The sequence below is a fragment of the Artemia franciscana genome, chromosome 7 (genome assembly GCF_032884065.1).
Source record: "Artemia franciscana chromosome 7, ASM3288406v1, whole genome shotgun sequence".
NCBI classification, from domain to species: domain Eukaryota; kingdom Metazoa; phylum Arthropoda; class Branchiopoda; order Anostraca; family Artemiidae; genus Artemia; species Artemia franciscana.
In genome coordinates this window covers 41,501,061-41,519,200 of record NC_088869.1, presented here as the reverse complement: position 1 = coordinate 41,519,200, position 18,140 = coordinate 41,501,061, and the positions used below count along the sequence as shown (strand labels likewise).

General features: G+C 37.4%; 1 long non-coding RNA gene across 1 annotated transcript in view; it reads right to left on the bottom strand.

Moving 5' to 3' along the window:
- LOC136028629 (uncharacterized) overlaps positions 1-11,329 on the bottom strand; it is a 54,690-nt gene extending 43,361 nt beyond the window's left edge. Inside the window, exon 1 of the long non-coding RNA XR_010617852.1 lies at positions 11,190-11,329. This is a non-coding gene — a long non-coding RNA (uncharacterized LOC136028629). The remainder of the gene's footprint in view (positions 1-11,189) is intronic.
- Between the last annotated feature and the right edge of the window lie 6,811 nt (positions 11,330-18,140).

Here is an 18,140-nt window from a genome sequence, read left to right as displayed (position 1 = left end):
AGTTCTGATACTTGTTAGATGCTTCCAGCTCTGATCTGGTTAGCTGAGATGTAGAAATTTGATGCTAAACTCATTGACCATCAAGTGCCAAAAACAGGACTTAGCTGGTCTGATTGCACCTGAACAATTCTATGATGGAGTCAACACCATGAGTGGCCAGATTTCCAGGTGAACAAGCCCCGTATTTAAATAATTATACCTCATGCGGTGGTCAGTTGGTTGGTTGATTAGTCAATTGGATACATTGGTCAATTAGAAGAAAAGAGAATGGGAGGAAGTATGGTTGCTGCACAATCACTTTTGGCCCGTAAAAAGGCGCTAGAAGCTTCTGTTTCCGATCGATTAAGCTCCCTTTCAAGTTTTTACAACCGCTCCTTCCATGCAAAGTGGTTTGGGAGCAGACTTTTTTTCCCATTTGCCCAATTCTAGGGGAAAGGAAAATCTTTCTTTTTTAGTTTTCTTTCTACCTTGTGGTCGTTTTCTGATTGTTTTACTCGTGAGAGACTTGGCTCACAACTCAGACGCAGATGATGAAGGTAGATGTTGTCTAAAGGACACGTCTCAGCCAACTGAAACGCGTTAGGTGGTTTGACGAGGTACGGAATTTAGAGATTCTCTGGTGATTTAAATTGCCATCCCGTTCAAGCTACTTTTCTCTCGCTCACTGTGTTAGTATGGTTATCTACTTCAGAAACCCACTCAAAACACCTGCCAGACTTATTTTTTTACTTTGAACTAACTCCAAACGGCTGTAGACGCCAAACACGTAAAACATGCATAAGAAGGGCGGACTTAATAAAAAGGGTCGACTAACTGTCAAGGTTGCCACCTACACCACGAAACTGTTAAATGTAATACTATTTCATCATGTTTAGCACTGTAGCACGAGCTACTTTAGTTGTAGCACTTTTTCTCTTGCCAAAATTGTAGCACTTTCGTGCTACATTTTTTATATTTGTTTTAGACAAAATGATGAAGATTTTGAAAAAGGGCAAAGAAGTATTGAAAAAAACCGCGGACAGCTTTTTGTCCTGTTTGTTTCAAAAGATTATCACGAAGTTCAATATAACCCGACAAGGGTCCTGAGAAGAAAATCAGTGGTTCTTCTAAAGGAATATATACATCCTCACCGTCTGATAAAAGAAACGCCCCTGGAAAATAAATAAATGTGAAAATGGAAAATAATAAATAATTTATAACAAATAAATAAATTAAAATGATGTTGTAAAAAAGCTATTGGATCTCAGGCAGTCAGGAACAAAGCATTTCTTCTATATTTAAAACGATTTCAGTGTTTCATTGAACATGGTTTTAATTCAAAATGAATTGTCACAGAGTCAAACAAGATTTTGATTACTATCTTTTAAAAGATGCTAGTTAGTTAGAGCATCATGTTGAAACTTTTAGAGCTTGCTGTGGGAAATATTGAACTAGCATTTTCGTAGCTCTATCTAAGTCGGTGGCCACGTCTCATAAGGATGTAGCACGGTGCTTGAGACTGTTTTGTTGTAAATTCGAGACTTGTTTGAAGACTAGTTTGTGGTTTGAAGAAGATTGCCCTCAGGAGTCGTCCAAATACAGAGTTTGCCTTGGTCGATCTGCCAGAAGTTTTGGCGTGCAGTGTGCCATTTAAGGATATAATTGATCCCAGATGTCTGAACTGCATTACCAAGTCGAGAGCTTGGCCGTTAATCTCAACAGTTAATGGCGACGTCAAGACGGCCTTATCCATGGGCATCATCTTTGTTTTCTTCAAATTAATTTGAAGCCAGACTCTAGAGGTTTTGGAGGAGAGTGCCTCGAATAAAGAATTAAGTTGGTCAAGATTGTCACTAAGGACAGCTACATCGTCCGCTAAGTCAATATCCGAGAGGGTACTCCCACCATAACTAATGCCCAGAGCGTAGACACGGTGTGTCTCGTTCAGAATGTGGTCGATAATGTAATTAAACAGCTCGGGTGCAACAGATAATCTTGGCCATAACCCGTGGTTGATGGGGAAGGAAGAAGAAAGCTTCCCATCAACCAGGACAGCACTTTCTGTGTTGCTATAAAGTTTTTTAAAGAAGCTGACTATCTTTGTAGGTAGGCCTGCAGTTTACAGGATTAGCCAGAGGGATCATCTGTCTACAGTATCAAAGGCAGAACGAAATTCAATGAAGGCTATATACGCTTTTTTTTTTATTCCAGTGTCTTTTCCACGATCTCTCTGATTGTATGTATCTTCTAAGCTGTCGATCTTCCTGGCCTGAGTCCGGCTTATTGAGAGTGATAAAAAGCATCTAGTAAACTTGTTGAGCGTTTCAGTAGCAGCACTGCAAACAGCTTTCCACGGACAGACAGTAGGGTGATACCGCGGCTTTTACCGCAGTCCGTCTTGCTGCCCTTGCGCTTGAACACTGGCAAAAGGATTCCCTTCTTCCAATCTGACGGTATTGGTTTGCCGCAAGCTCCTCAAATGAGGAAAAAAAATTGAGAACCAAGAAGCTTGCAAAACCGCTGCTAATCCTTGCTATCGCATATGGATTTTCCTCCAGAGACCAAAAAACTAATATTCTTATAATAGCGTATCCAGACTATCCACTTTCTGGGAAAAAAACAATAGAAAACTAGGAACTGAGACTACTACTTCCATACCATCTTTCCGTATTCGGGCCCAGAAGATCAGTGGGTAAGAAAATGGAACGAAAAACGGTAGCATGGACTTCTCTGCTGAAGAAATTGCCAGATGTAAGTGACAAAGAAAAAAAAACTTAACAAGGTATAGAGCACAAAAAGTTATACGGCCTAGCTAAGACTCTAAAATTGTTTCTTTTAAGTTTTGGCACAGAAAAAAAAAACAATAAAACAAATAGAGACTTTTGGGTTGACTCATAACGAACAATGTCCACTGGACTTGTGCGGAAAACGCGGGACTGAATTTGCTTAGACTCATAGGTGAACAAGTGACCTAAGTGACCGTTGGTTTTTGAATTTAGATCAAGATGCCATCAAGCCATGGGTGATTGGAGAAAAAGCCAAGACAGAGGAAAACACAAAGCTGGAATAAACCTTTTTTTCAGAATTTTATAAAAATGATGTCATTTTTACTTGTTGATGGATAGTCTATCATCCATCCATGCTAGGTTAGAACTAAGGTAGATAGATAGTTATAGAAGCAATAGATGATTGTGATTTTTGGGTTGACTCATGACCGACAATGTCTACTGAATTTGCTTGGACGTACAGGCGAACAAGTAACCTAAGGCTAATAAGGTTGCCCGCCTTGAGTCTCAGGCTGACTACCGTGTTTTAGGATTAACACATAACCGACAAGTCCCCTGGACTCACAGGCAAACTAGGAGACCTATAGTTTTCTAAGTGTTTGGATAAACAGCACGGGTAAACGGTGGGAGTAACTATGGCTGTCTTATTGAACAAATAATTGTGTGTTAGCTTTTGGAGAGGCACACCCGCCTAGAGGGTCCAGTACTAGAGTTTCTAAGAGACTGGGACCGTTACCTGGAACAAATTTTTTTTGCATAAGATGCCTCTTGGCTCAAGGTTTGGTGGCTTCAAATTTGAAATTGATGATGGAACAGAAGTGTTTTGCCCCTTTTTGAACTCTAATCTCCTTCGTCCAACAAAAATTTTTGATTATTTTGTCCCAGAGAAGAATCCCTGAAAGTGATGACTTGCCACCACTTATTTCAAACAGGCCCCCTTTGAAATTGAATACATAAACTATGGGTGACCTGTATTATTTACGGCACCTGCCCTTGTGGCTGAGGGCTAACGTCATCCCCTGAGGCATATTTATTCCTTGAAATATTTTTCTTAATTGACTATTTGAAAATTTTGATTGGGCGTCTTTTGGGCTTCGAGAGGCAAAGTGGTACAAATGACATGGAAGGGGGACTGGTTGCCTTCCGATCAAAATTGAACCGTAAAAATAACACTAGACATTTTAATCATTAATTGGATGAAATCCTTCCGAGGTTTCTATAACTACCCCTTCTATACAAAATGGCAGGAGAAAACATGAACAAATTAGATGTAATTTATTGAAGGCATATAAGCCTTAGGCAGGCCTAAAACGTTGCCTTTGACTGAACAAAAAGAAATAATAAAAGCAAAATTTTGACTATTCAATATCCCTTCAATTCAACCTGCAGAAAAAACTGTATAAAATAATTTGCATAGCCGTAATATTGAACACCAAACTTTTAAAACCTGTGCATTGGATGGTGTTATTTAGAAAACAGCCTAGAGTAAGTAACTTACAAAATTGTTTGTTGTTATTGAGGGGTTTGAAACCTCAAAACTATCCTCTGACACCACCACTGCTCGAAACCAAATTAAGCGCTTTTCTTTATTCATTTTTACCATATTTTCTCTTTCTTGTATTTTAAACACTGGAAAGTTTATTCCCTTTTTCTTAAAATCCTAAAAAGATTGGTCCCAAGATAATTCAATCCGAAAAGCAATAATCACTGATATCACTCGAGAGAATTATTCGAGGCATCACCTTTTACGCTTGATAACTTTAATCTAAGCGAAATGAAACAAATGCCTGCCGCATCTGCTGGATAAGAAATAGAGCTAGGGGAAAGCAGTTGGGAAGCGAGAAGAACTAAATAAGGACTTTTCCAGAAATAATCTTTTCACAAAAGCTGGGCCTATAGGGTGAATATCATATGAAATAGGATGATAAAGTGAAATTGAAATTATTAAAAACAAGAGCTAAGAGCTCATTTGGCACTTATAACAAGGCCGGAAGAGCCAAGAGCCATGAGCTCATATGGTACGAGCTCAAGAAAAATTCTAAGAATCAATAGATTGATTAAAAAGGAAAATCAGAGGCTTAATGCCGGTTGGGATTTAGAACAAGAGCTCTGAGTCACGAGGTCCTTCTAAATATCAAAATTCATTAAGATCCGACCACCCACTCATAAGTTATAAATCCCCCTTTTTCGAATTTTTCCTCTCCCTTCAGCCCCACAGATGGTCGAATCGGGAAAAAAGACTTTATAAAGTCAATTTGTGCAGCTCCCTGACACACCTACTAAATTTCATCGTCTTAGCACGTCCAGAAGCACCGAACTCGCCAAAGCACTGAAACCCACCCCCTAACTCCCCCAAAGAGAGTGGATCCAGGACGATTACGTCAATCAAGTATCTACAACATTTTCTTATTCTACCCACCAAGTTTCATCCAAAATTCTCCATTCTAAGTGTTTTCCAAGATTTCCAGTTTCCCCCTCCAGCTCTCTCCAATGTCAATAGACCTGGTCGGGATTTGAAATTTCATTGAGATCCGGTCACCCGTTCTTAAGTTAATAATACCTCAATTTTTCTAAATTTTCCGCATTATCACCCCCAAACTCCCCCAAAGAGAACGGATCCGTTCCAATTATGTCAGTCACGAATCTATAACTTGTGCTTAATCTTCCCATCAAGTTTCATCCCGATCTCTCCACTCAAAGCGTTTCCCAAGAATTCCTGTTTCCCCTCTCCAACCCCCCATGTCCCCAGATCCGATTCGAATTGAAAACAGAGCTTCTGGACATAAGGTTCTTCTGTATATCAAGTTTCATTAAGATCCAATCAACCACTCGTAAAATAAAGATACCTCAATTTTCGCGTTTTCCAAGAATTCTGGTTTCCCCTCCAACTCCCCCAAATGTCACCAGATCTGGTCGGGATTTAAAATAAGAGCTCTAAAGCAAAAGACACCTCTGAATATGAAATTTCATTAAGATCTGATCACCTGTTCGTAATTTACAAATGCCTCATTTTTTCTAATTTTTTCGAATTACTCTCCCCCTCCCCAACTCCACCAAAGAGAGCGGATCTGGTCTGGGTATGTCAATTATCTTAGACTTGTGCTTATTCTTCCCACCAAGTTTCATCCTGATCTCTCAAACACCAACAACAAGAAGAACAATAGGGAATTTTTTAAGACAGTGGGAAACAAATTAGAATGAATATTCTAATAAAATAAATATAATAAAATAATATAATAAACAATTCCCTATTGTTCTTCTTGTTTTTGGTGTTTGTGATGGAAAGGCAGTGTGGTCTTCGTCGTTATTTACATCCTGATCTCTCCGCTTTAAGCGTTTTCCAATATTTCCTGTTCCCCTTCCCCACCTCCCCCCAATGACACTGGATCTGGTCGAGATTTATATTAAGAGTTCTGAGTTACGGGATCCTTTTAAATATGAAATTTCCTTAAGATCCGATCACTCCTTCGTCAGTTAAAAATACCTCATTTTTCTAGTTTTCAGTATTAACCCCCCCCCCAACTCCCCCAAATAGAGCAGATCCGTTCCGGTTATGTCAATCACGTATCTAGGACTTCTGCTTATTATTCCATCAAGTTTCATCCGGATCCCTCCACTCTAAGCGTTTTCCAAGATTACTGATCCCCCAACTCCCCCCAATGTCATCGGATCCGGTCGGGATTCAAATCAAGAGCTCTGAGACAAGATTTTCTTCTAAATATCAAATTTCATTAAGATCCGATCACCCGTTAGTAAGTTAAAAATACCTCATTTTTCTAATTTTCCGATTTAACCGTCCCCTCACTCCCCCAGAGATAGTCGAATCGGGGAAATAGCAATTTCGAATTTAATCTAGTCTGGTTCCTGATATGCTTGCCAAAATTCATCGTCCTAGCTTACCTGGAAATGCCTAAACTAGCAAAACCGAGACAGACAGACAGACCGAGAGACGGACCGACAGACCGACAGAATTTGCGATCGCTATATGTCACTTGATGGATGCTAAGTACCATAAAAAAAAATACTATTTTCCATCTAGCATTGATCTTCAAAGTGAAATGGTATTATAACAGGCTAGGTGTGGTAGCAAGACTAAATATTAAGTGAAAATATGTGTAAAAAGTTGCCCCTTAGTAACCAAAATTGACTTGGTGGTTCCACAGCTACTTTCACGGAACTCTTCATGTTAGATGTTTTGATACTGGCTGAAAGAGTTTAAAAAAACAACAAAAAAACTGTATTCTATGGTCTTCTTTGGCTTATAATAAATCTGTTATCATTATAATTTTTAACAGACTGGGACACCGGGACACAAATAACGGCCGGGACACAGGGAATATAAATGACGACCGGGATACGCAGGGACACAACTACAACGGGTACGCCGGGGGGCACAGGGGGGATATATAAATGACGACCGGGACAAAGGGAATATATTGTTTTTCCCATGGTCAATTATATGTTGCATGTTCAAGAGTCGGTAAACCTGACAATCTATTTATATGCACAGACAATGGTACAGCGAAGAATGTTGTATATTCACAAGTTTTACGTAGTTAAAAACACATATATATCTATCTATATTCACAGGTGGGGCACAGGGACACAACTACAATGGCGCGTAACTAATATGGCGCGAAAAAAGTTAAAGAAAGAAAAAACCTAAAAAGAAAAAAACTAAAAAAAGGAAACAAATAAAAAAGGTAAAAAACTACAAAGAAAAAAGCTAAAAAACTAAAATAAGCTGCAAAACTAAAAACAAGAAAAACTAAAAAAGAAAAAATTAAAAAAGAAACTATATCTATATATATATATATATATATATATATATATATATATATATATATATATATATATATATATATATATATATATATATATATATATATATATATATATATATATATATATATATATATATATATATATATAAGTAGTATGTATGCATGTTTGTTTGTTTGTTGGTTTGCATATGGCGTCATTATAAGTATATAAGGCTTTGTATATGATGTCATTATAAGATGACACTACAGTCTGGGACACCGGGACACAAGAAATATAAATGACGACCAAGACACTCAAAGAGAGATTACAGACCGGGACACCGGGACACAAATGACGACCGGGACACCGGGACACAGGGAATATAAAAGACGACCGAGACACTCAAAGAAAAATTACAGACTGGGACACCGGGACACAAATTATGACCGGGACACACGGAATACAAATGACGACCGGGACACAGGACAAAACTACAAAGGGGGCGCCGGGGGGCACAGGGGGGATATATAAATGACGACGGGGACACTGGGAATGTTCGATTACCAATCACCATCAACAAAGCTCAAGGGCAATCATTAGAATAATGAGGTATAGATCAATTACGGATTGTTTTTCCCATGGACAATTATATGTTGGATGTTCAAGAGTCGGTAAACCTGACAATCTATTTATGTGCACAGACAATGGGACAGTGAAGAATGTTGTATATTTGCAAGTTTTACGTAGTTAAAAACATATATATATATATATATATATATATATATATATATATATATATATATATATATATATATATCTATCTATATTCACAGGTGGGACATAGGGACACAACTACAATGGCGCGTAACGACTTATGCGCGCGGGCCCCCCCCCCCACTAGTTGTTGGGTGGCGCGAAGCGCCACCCCAACAGCTAGTATATATATATATATATATATATATATATATATATATATATATATATATATATATATATACATATATATATATATATATATATATATATATATATATATATATATATATATATATATATATATATATATATATATATATATATATATGTATATTTATATATGAGAAGGGGTTGACTTTGAAACTTTGGAGGTGGCTGATTTGAGTGGAAATTGAAAGTTCTAGTGCCCTTTTCCTAGATCAAAAGTGATTAAAAGGCTATCAACTTCCTTCCTATGCCTTTTTTGCTACACGTTCCTCCGTAGCCACCCTTTATATCAGAACCACATTTTGAGATAGTCATTTGGCTCGAAAGTATCAAAAGTCATAGCAAGTATGGCTCCACAGAAACTTGATCTCCACCACCTTGGGAATAGGCTGTAAATTAAATAAATTGCCAATTGTGTACGGATAAATTTTAAATTAGAAAACTGTGTCCTGTTTGATCCTGGCTGTTTTATTGGCTCATACATTTCAGTAGTCATTTTCTGTAAAAAGAAGAATACAAGTTTTCTCGAAAGGTGGGAGAGGGTGTTAGGGAATCCAGAAATGGACCAAACTCGTTTTGTCTCTGATCAGTTTGATGCTTGAAACTTTCAATCTTGGGTAAAAAGGGATCTAACGTAAAAAAAGATTGCAAAAGGCCAAAAGAATTCCCGTGTACAAGAAAACTATGGAAGAACACTGTTTCCCCTAGCAAAAGACCCGGAAAAATTATTCTTATTCTATTAGCTTAAAACTTTCAAGGATTTTTGCCGGGCTATTGGACCATCAAAATTTGTGACAAGGAAGGTGTCCGGGAGCCCAAAAATGGCCAATATAATGTTTTTTTTCAAATGCAGATTTCCGATCAGACTGAAGATTTTGACTTTGTGTATTTTAATTAAAAACAACCTAAATCGACCAAAAAGTTTTCAAAGAAAATAAAGAGCTACATTAAATCATAGACGATCAGAAATTGAGTAAATAAAATAATTAAATTAAGAATGCAGAAAAAGTTTTAAAAAATAATCTGTCTATTTATAATTGACATTTTTTTATTGATTAATTAATCAGATATTTGAAAATCTTTTCTTGATTTTTTCCCTTAAGAATCAAGTTTTTGGCTTGCTATCTGCCCTTTGGGACAAAATTTTGTAATAAATTTGATTAATAGTTTCACTATAGACGTTTGGCAGGATGGGTTGGGGGACTCTTCAAATATTCCTCCATCTGTTGAGAGATCGCCATCATGACGTCAACCATTCCATTAAAAGACTCTTAATATGTTATATTTTGTTTTAGCTGCTTGTTCGTCTAAATGAATGCATTTATGCTCAGTTTAAATTTGATTCTTTTTTTTTTAGTTTAAAGTTTGGTGGCCGCCAAGAATTACTCTGTCGTAGACAATAATGTCGGAAAATTATTCTAAAAAATAAGTGTAGTACTGCTGACCTTGAAACCCACTGTAAAGGTAGTGTATCATTTGCGCTTTACTGAAACCTAAGCTATTGTTTTGGCAATGTAACGTGCTGCAGTAGCTTTTTGTCGGCTGAACCAACAAAGTGTTCCGTGGGCAACACTTCGATTCTCTTTTCATCTTCAAATAAATTTCTTAAGCTATCAACCTCTTAAAAGTAAGTTGCTTTTCCGAAGAACACTTTTGTTTCATTAAAACAGTTTAGGGTAATGGTTTCTTTCAAAAGCGTCCCGAAATACATGGGATTTACCTAAAACCAACTTTATTCTCTATTACCCTACTTTTGTAGTAGCTTTTTGTCGGCTGAACCAACAAAATGTTCTGTGGGAAACACTTCGATTCTCTTTTCATCGTCAAATAAATTTTTTGGCTATCAACCTCTTAAAAGTTTTAAAGTTGCTTTTCTGAAGAACAATTTTGTCTCATAAAAATAGATTAGGGTCATGGTTTCTTTCAAAAGCGTCCCGAAATACATAGGATTTACCTAAAACCAACTTTATTCTTTATTACCCCACATCCAATCAATCTTCATGCTTTAAAAATACACTATCTGTGCATGCTAATTCTGTGTTCTTTGTTAAAAAAGATGAAACCCAAATCATTTAGTTGTTATTTTGTTATTTCTAAAAATGCAGCAAGTAAAAGCTGCGTTACTTTGCCTCAACAGACCTATGCCTATTTATTAATTTTTAATACATTTGAGGGCAAGAACAATTTAATATATCCTTGAGGGATTGCCACATAAGCTCTTTACTAACAATTTTTGTGAAACCATTATCTGTGAAGTATATGTGAAACTCATATATACACCAACATATAGGCCTACTTTATGACTCCAATTATACTAATTTCTATTTTTGCAGTATTTTCTTTCAAACAAGGTACCACTTGCTTTGACGTTTCTTCAAACTTGCTCACGTTTCTACTAAAATGCTGATAATTGGAAGGGGATTGAAGTTTCCGACAGGTGAAGCAAAGGGCTCACTTTTCCTCCAATCATAACAATCTAGAGTCCCTACAAGATGCCAGCGTAAACAAGACATAACCATTTTGCCTCTTTGCTAGAACACTGGTGGAGGGCGAGGCTGGAAGATTTTGGAGGGGTTATAAGTCCATTTTGTGCCTCCAAAAATACTAATGAACGTTATTGTTTTGATTCAGATACTAATGTGTGTGACATTCCAGCTTTTTGCAGGTAAAGTGACAGATAAAGTGGGGAAAAATTACCTCTGTGGGAGCACTGACGATTCGCGAAGGCAGAGTAGCTAGCATGCAAGTAGAAGTGAAAGGAAGGTTGAGAGCACAGGAATCAGGACTGGAGGCAGAGCAGGGCGGTAGACATTGTCTCGACGTAAGAAGTCTTGTATACCTGCAATAAACATTTTGCAATCCCTCACATCCAGTAGCGTGGAATGAAAGGGAAATTTATTAACTGTTTGATCCTACTCTTTGGCTGATTCATCTTATTTTCAAATCCGTTCTCCGTAGATTGTTAAGTCGTTTGCTTTTTACAGCACCTATAAAGTATTCTAACCATTACGTTCTTTTTGCTTATTCATTCCTTTTGAATTTATTTCTGCTTAGCGGTGCGAATATTGAATAAAATGAGAATATATTTTCCCCTATAAGCTATAACCGTAAAGCAAACTAGGACATACTAGTTCCTCTGGAAAGATTTCTAACGCTTCTAAGAACAATTTGCATTTTTGTAGTGTGGAAGTCTCGAACTGAGATTTATTTCACTAATAAGGAATGTCTAGCTTCTCAATTATTTAAACTATTGGTTCTGACCATTAAGGAGCTAAATACGTAGGTTTTGTTCCATATTTTTTCTCTTTCCTTTCGAAGAAAAATAAAAAAAGGTGAAGGACGGTCTGTACCAAGTCCCAGCTTAGGTTTCAAGAGAGGAAACACAGCTAATATTATTACCATTCCACAATATATGGACGCTAAGGACCACAGCGGGGGAAGGGTAGTCATAGGGTTTCTGCCCCCTCTTCAAAATCAGAAATTATTTATAATTTGTCCTATAAATATCATGTTTTCCTATATGCCACCTATTTTGGGGCTTTTCAAAGTTGCTAGGAGCCTCTTTTCCTGAAGTTGCGTCCTCCTAGGAAAAAATACCCTCATACTTGTCAAGGATGCCGGGTTGCCAACTGTGACGCGAAATTTCTATTTTAGCATTATTTCATTATTTATAGCAGTGTAACACGTACTCAGGGTTGCCACCTGTGGCACGGAAGTTATACTTAAGCCCTATTTCAGTCATGTTTTTGACTATAGAACCGAAAATTGCTGTCTAGCACTCAAATTTGGGCAATTGTAGCACATAAGAAACTGACCGTGATGGCAACCCTGTTAGGAGGGCCGCTGCCCCTTGGTTCCTCTTTGAATGGTATCCTTTTTATTAATGCTCTAGCCTTCTGTTATATACCAATTTTACTTTTTTGTAACATTAATTAGACAAAAACTTTGAGAAAAAGATGTTTTTAAGTAGAAGTAAAGGTTATATTGAACTTAATGTCAGAAGAAATAGAAACTTTCAATAATTCAAAATCAAAATGACCAGAAATTACTATTACAGAATAAACGAACAGAAATTAAATAACAATCATAGAAAAAACACACAACAGGTGCTAATGTAAATGAATAAATAAATCTTAAAACAAGTAAAGTTTAAATTTAATCGGCAAATGAATCTTAAAACGAACAAACATATTTTTCTATTGAAGTAGAAATGAAACCAAGAAACGAACAAAAATTAAATAGATAATCAAGCAAAGAAACATACAATAGGTACTAATATAAATGAAAAAATGAATCTTAAAACGAGTGAAACTTAAATTGAACATGCAAATCATTCTTGGAATGGACAAAATCAATACAAACAAGAAATTCGGTTTTGCCTCCTTCTCTCGCTGTAAAAGTCTAAAACCTATTACGTCACTGGCGCTTCACTGAAAACTATTTGTGTCTTGAATAGTCTTGGAAACAACAAATAAAATCAAACCGAATCTTTGATCTAATGCTATAAATTGTTAAAACATCATCAGTTCAAGATTTTATTTCACTGTATTTTTTTTCGTTTTCAATGCTGTAATAACTGGAAAAGAAAATTTTTGTAATATAATTAGTTTTCAGAAAAGCGTCAATGACGCAGTAGGTTTTAGACTTTTACAGTGATAAAAGGAGGCAAAACCCAGATTCTTGTATTTAGGATTTTTTCTGTTTCAAGTATGATTTGCGTATTCAATTTAAGTTTCACTTGCTTTACGATTTATTTATTCATTTATATTAGTACCTTTTTTATGTTTGTTTGCTATGGTCATCTATTTAATTTCTGTTTGTTTTTGCTTTCATTAATAATTCAATAGCAAAATATTTTGTTCGTTTTAAGATTGCTTTGAATATTCAATTTAAAATTTACTCGTTTTAAGATTTATTTATTCATTTATGTTAGTATCTGTTGTATGTATTTTGCTCTGATTGTTTATTTAATTATTCTTTTTTGGGTTTCATTTATTCTTTAAAGGTAATTTCTGGTCGTTTTGGAGTTGATTTATTGTAGGTTTCTATTTCTTCTGATCCTAAGTTTAATATGGCACTTACTTTTTTTTTTAAATAAGTTAAAACCTGAAAGTTTTTTTCGAATTAATTTTTGTTTGTTTTTAATTGTCAAAGTTTCGAAGTTTTAAAAAATTTACTATTTCAAAATAATTTTTCATTCCCAAAGAATTAATAGTCTTGGCAAGAACTAATAAAACTAAACTGAATATTCGATTCAGCGATATTAATGGCTGTACCAAGCTTTTTTGCCGCTCCGTTTTTGCAAGAATTTCGTGGAAATCCCCAAAAAGTTTTGCATAGTGAAAACCGTAGGACCTAATGGGCCTATTGGTAGATTTTAGTCTAGTTTCACTGCAATTTTCATTTTATTTTCGATTTTGTAATAAGCACAAAAGAAAATATTCGTAATATGATTCATTTTAGTAAAGCGCCAAATGCACAATAGGCCTTATGCTTTTCAAGGAGGCACACTCGTGCCTCTATAAAGAGGCGACACACGACAATGTTAAGCGATCTTCGGTTCCAGTGGTCGCAGACGGATGGGGAGGGATGCATTTCGTAGCCCGAGCTCCAACTAAGAAACCTGCAAAATTTCATCCCCCTCCAACTTTTTCTTCATGGGGAAAATCTGGCCGAAAGTTTCGACCTGTCAACCCAAGCCCCCCTTTAACGTTGTCCGATCGGGCTGAAATTGACAAGTTAAGGTCCCCTAGGGCCCAGGAGCTTATCCGCGAAATTTCAGCTTGATCCGATAACTCCTTCCCTGTTTTCCAGAAACCACGCATAGCCACTTAAAATTCATTTACTTTTTTTTCCTAGACGCCTACAGGTCACATCCGACATCGGATCTGGGTGTACGAAGACTCATTCGATGCGGAATTCTCCGAGTAAGTGCCCATGAAAGTTTCGTAGGAAAATCTTAACCCCCCGAAAGTTTCGACCCTCCAACCCCCCCCCCCCCCATCCCTTTTAACGTTGTCCGATCGGGCTGAAATTCACAAGTTAAGGTCCCCTACGGCCCAGGAGCTTATCCGCGAAATTTCAGCTCGATCCGATAACTCCTTCCCTGTTTTCCAGAAACCACCCATTAGCTATTTAATTAACGGATTTCTCTCCATAAGAGCCCATGTTAATTTGAAATTTTTAAAAGCTATTGAGAAGTTATATTTACACACATGCAAGTTATTAGCTCAGTTGGTAGAGCGTGAGACTTTTAATCCTCGGGTCAAGGGTTCAAGTCCCTTACGGGCGGTTTTTTTTCACAACATCAAAAAAATTTTGATAACACCTGGACAGCTTATCATTTGAGAGATAACAGAATATTAGCTTCTTATGAGCAAAAGAAACATTTCGGTCATTCTATCTATTTTTTTCTATTTTATACAATGATTTAAAAGCGGGGGGGGGGGTTCCTCTTCTAATTCCTGTACGAGGAGTACAGGAATTATTAAATTACATCCACCATGGATTGTAGAAAAACGTACAGGATTAATATGAAAAAAAATTAAACCTGTACAAAAGAGTCTTTAAAAGCGGGGGGTTTGCCTCTCCTAATAGTCTTCTTATAGTCCTAATTGTAGAAAAACGTACAGAAATAATATGAAAAAAACTTCGTTTTCTTAAAGAGTTAAAGAGGCTGCGTCCCAAAGTCGAACCTTAAAACGTACAGGAATTAGAAGAGGCAGTTGGGGGGCTGCCGCCCCCCCAAACCCCCAGCTTTTAAAGACTCTTTTGTACAGGTTTTTTGTTTTTTTGCTAACCCCCAGCTCTTGGCTTCGGAAAGGCCCTCTTTTAATTAACAAAAAATTGAAATGAATGAATAATGGAATAACTTCGAAAAATGTTAAACACAAGAGGACAGGAGAACCATTGCGCCGAAACTAGTAATTAGTAACAATGAAGTCCCCCCCCCAAAAAAAAAACCTGTACAAAAGAGTCTTTAAAAGCTGGGGGTTCGGGGGGCGGCAGCCCCCCAACTGCCTCTTCTAATTCCTGTACGTTTTAAGGTTCGACTTTGGGACGCAGCCTCTTTAACTCTTTAAGAAAACGAAGTTTTTTTCATATTATTACCGTTAAGGAAACAGGCAGTAGCCAAACTTTTGTTTGTTCTGAAGAATGTAAATGTCTTGAACAGTTTAGGAAAGAGCTAATAAAGTGATCGGCCTTAATAATATCGGGCTATGAAGAACCAGGAGTCAGCTTCCATAAGCGTTGGAATAAAATGTGGTTAATAAATTGTTTGTTTCTTTTGGGCGGGGGTCGGTTCGTTCGTGGATGGCCAGAGGCTAGTACTTATTTTTTGGAATAAAGTATTGTTAAAAATTTTTTTTTTTTTTTGGGGGGGGGGGTTGGTGCAAGCAGAAAAGACCAGGGACCAGGTCCCTTAAATTTAGAAATAAAATAGGGTTCATAAGCTTTTTGAGTTGGGGGGGGGGGTTGGACTTCTCTGATCTTTGAACTATTTTCAAAACCCTCGAATAAGAACTTTATGTGCCCCCCGGACATAACATACAAAACTTTCCCCAGGGCTCTGGGAAGGCTGTGTTGACCCTCGAATTTGTGTTGCCTGATTTTTTGACTTATCTTAACAAAATGGCTATCTAAAAAGTTCGATTGGATGGATTTGGAGCAAAAAGGGTAGAAGGGCTAGTTGTCCTCCGGTCTCTTTTGACTCTTAAAAAGAGAACTTGAAATTTCAATTTCCAATAGAATAAGCCCCCAAAGAAGTTTATGCGACCATTTCTTCAAAAAAACCTTATATGCCTCGGGGCATAGTTTACAACACTTGGCCCCAGTTCTGGGGGGGGGGGGTGTAAACATCTAAATTTTTGTCATATAATCTCTGGTCTATTTTGAAAAAAGGCGGTTGGTGGGGAGAGCTAGTTGCTATCAGATTACTTACGAATCTCAAAAAGGGAGCAAGAACTTTCGATTTCTAGTCATTTGAGTCCCGTCTTTACATTTTCCATAAGAACTTTATATGCCCCGGGCATAAGGCACAAACCCTGAAGTTTTTTTTTTTAATTTGATTGTTGGACTGTTTCATATAAAATGACTATCTCAAAATGTTGATTAAATACGTTGGGGGAAAAAGAAAATTTCTCAAAATTTTATCTGATGGGCTTGGGGAAAAAAGAGCTTGGGGGAGTTGACCCTCGATCTCTTCCGACTCTTACAGAGTAAACTAGAATTTTGAATTTCCAATCAACTGAACCCCTCTTAATTTTATACGCGTAGCCGTTCCCTATGAACCATATATGCCCTTGGGCACAACTTACAAGGTCTTCTCATTGGCCCTTGGGGTTTGTGTCGGCCCCTGACTTTTTGCTATTTGATCCCTGAAGTATTTTTAAAACGCTTATCGGATGCATTTTGGGAAAAAGGGCGTGGGGGGGGGGGGGGGTTATTTGCCCTACGATCACTTTTGACTCCTAAAATGGGCACTATAATTTCCGATTTCTGGTTGAATGAGCACCCTTAAAGTTTGTACGACCATCCGTTCAATGGCCCCGGGAAAAAATGGAGTCCTATGGCTTTAGGGTTGGTGGCGGGAGGTTAGCTGCCATCGGATAAATTTTGAATCTTAAAAAAGGAACTAGGACTTTTAATTTCTAATCATTTGAATCCCCTTCGAAGTTTATACCACTGCCTCTTCCATAAAGACCTTATATGCCCTTGGGCATAAGTTACAACCCTTCCCCTGGTTACGAGGGGGGAGGGGGGAAGGTTAACCCCGAATTTTTTTTTCATCTGATCGTTGGACTATTTCAAACAAAATGGCTCTCTCAAAATTTTGATCGGATATATTTGGGGAAAAGAGGCTGTAGGGAGGGGTATATGCCCACTGATCACTTTTGATGACCCTCCAAAAGGTAACTAGAACTTTCAATTCCCAAAGCCACCTCTGGTGCTTATACGAACACCCCATACGTAAAACCTTTTCTGCCTTCAGGGTATTACTTACAACACTTCCTCTGGGTGGTAGTGTTGATCCCTAAGTTTCTGTTATTTGATCTTTAAATTAGTTTGAGCAAAATGGCTATCTCAAAATTTTGGTTGGATGCATTTGAGGAAAAAAGGGACTAGTGGGGGGCTAGTTGCCCTCCGATCACTCTTGACCCTTAAAAAAAGGAACTAGAAATTTCAATTTCCAACCAAGTTGGCCCCTTTCTGAAGTGTATACGAGTATCCCTTCCATAAAAATCATATATGCCCCCGGGGATAACTTAAAACACCTGTCCCTAGATCCTGGGGGGTTGTGTCGACACCAGAGATTTTGTTTTCTAATCTTTGAGCTATTTTTAACAAAATGGCAATCTCAAAATTTTTATCGGATGCATTTGAGGAAAAAAGGGTGTGTGTGGGGGGGGGGGGGTTAGTTGCCCTCCGATCAGTTTTGACTCTTAAAAAGGGAACTAGAAATTTCCGATTTTCAATCGAATGAGCTCCCTTCGATATTTATCTGAACACCCCTCCAATATGAAGTGCCTCTGGGAAAAAAATAATAATAAAGCGTTGGAGCCGTATGGCCTTTATCATAGGCACCGCTATAGCGTTGCCTCTGAAATGGGCTAATAGCACAGGATTGTTGACTATGAATAAAGAAGA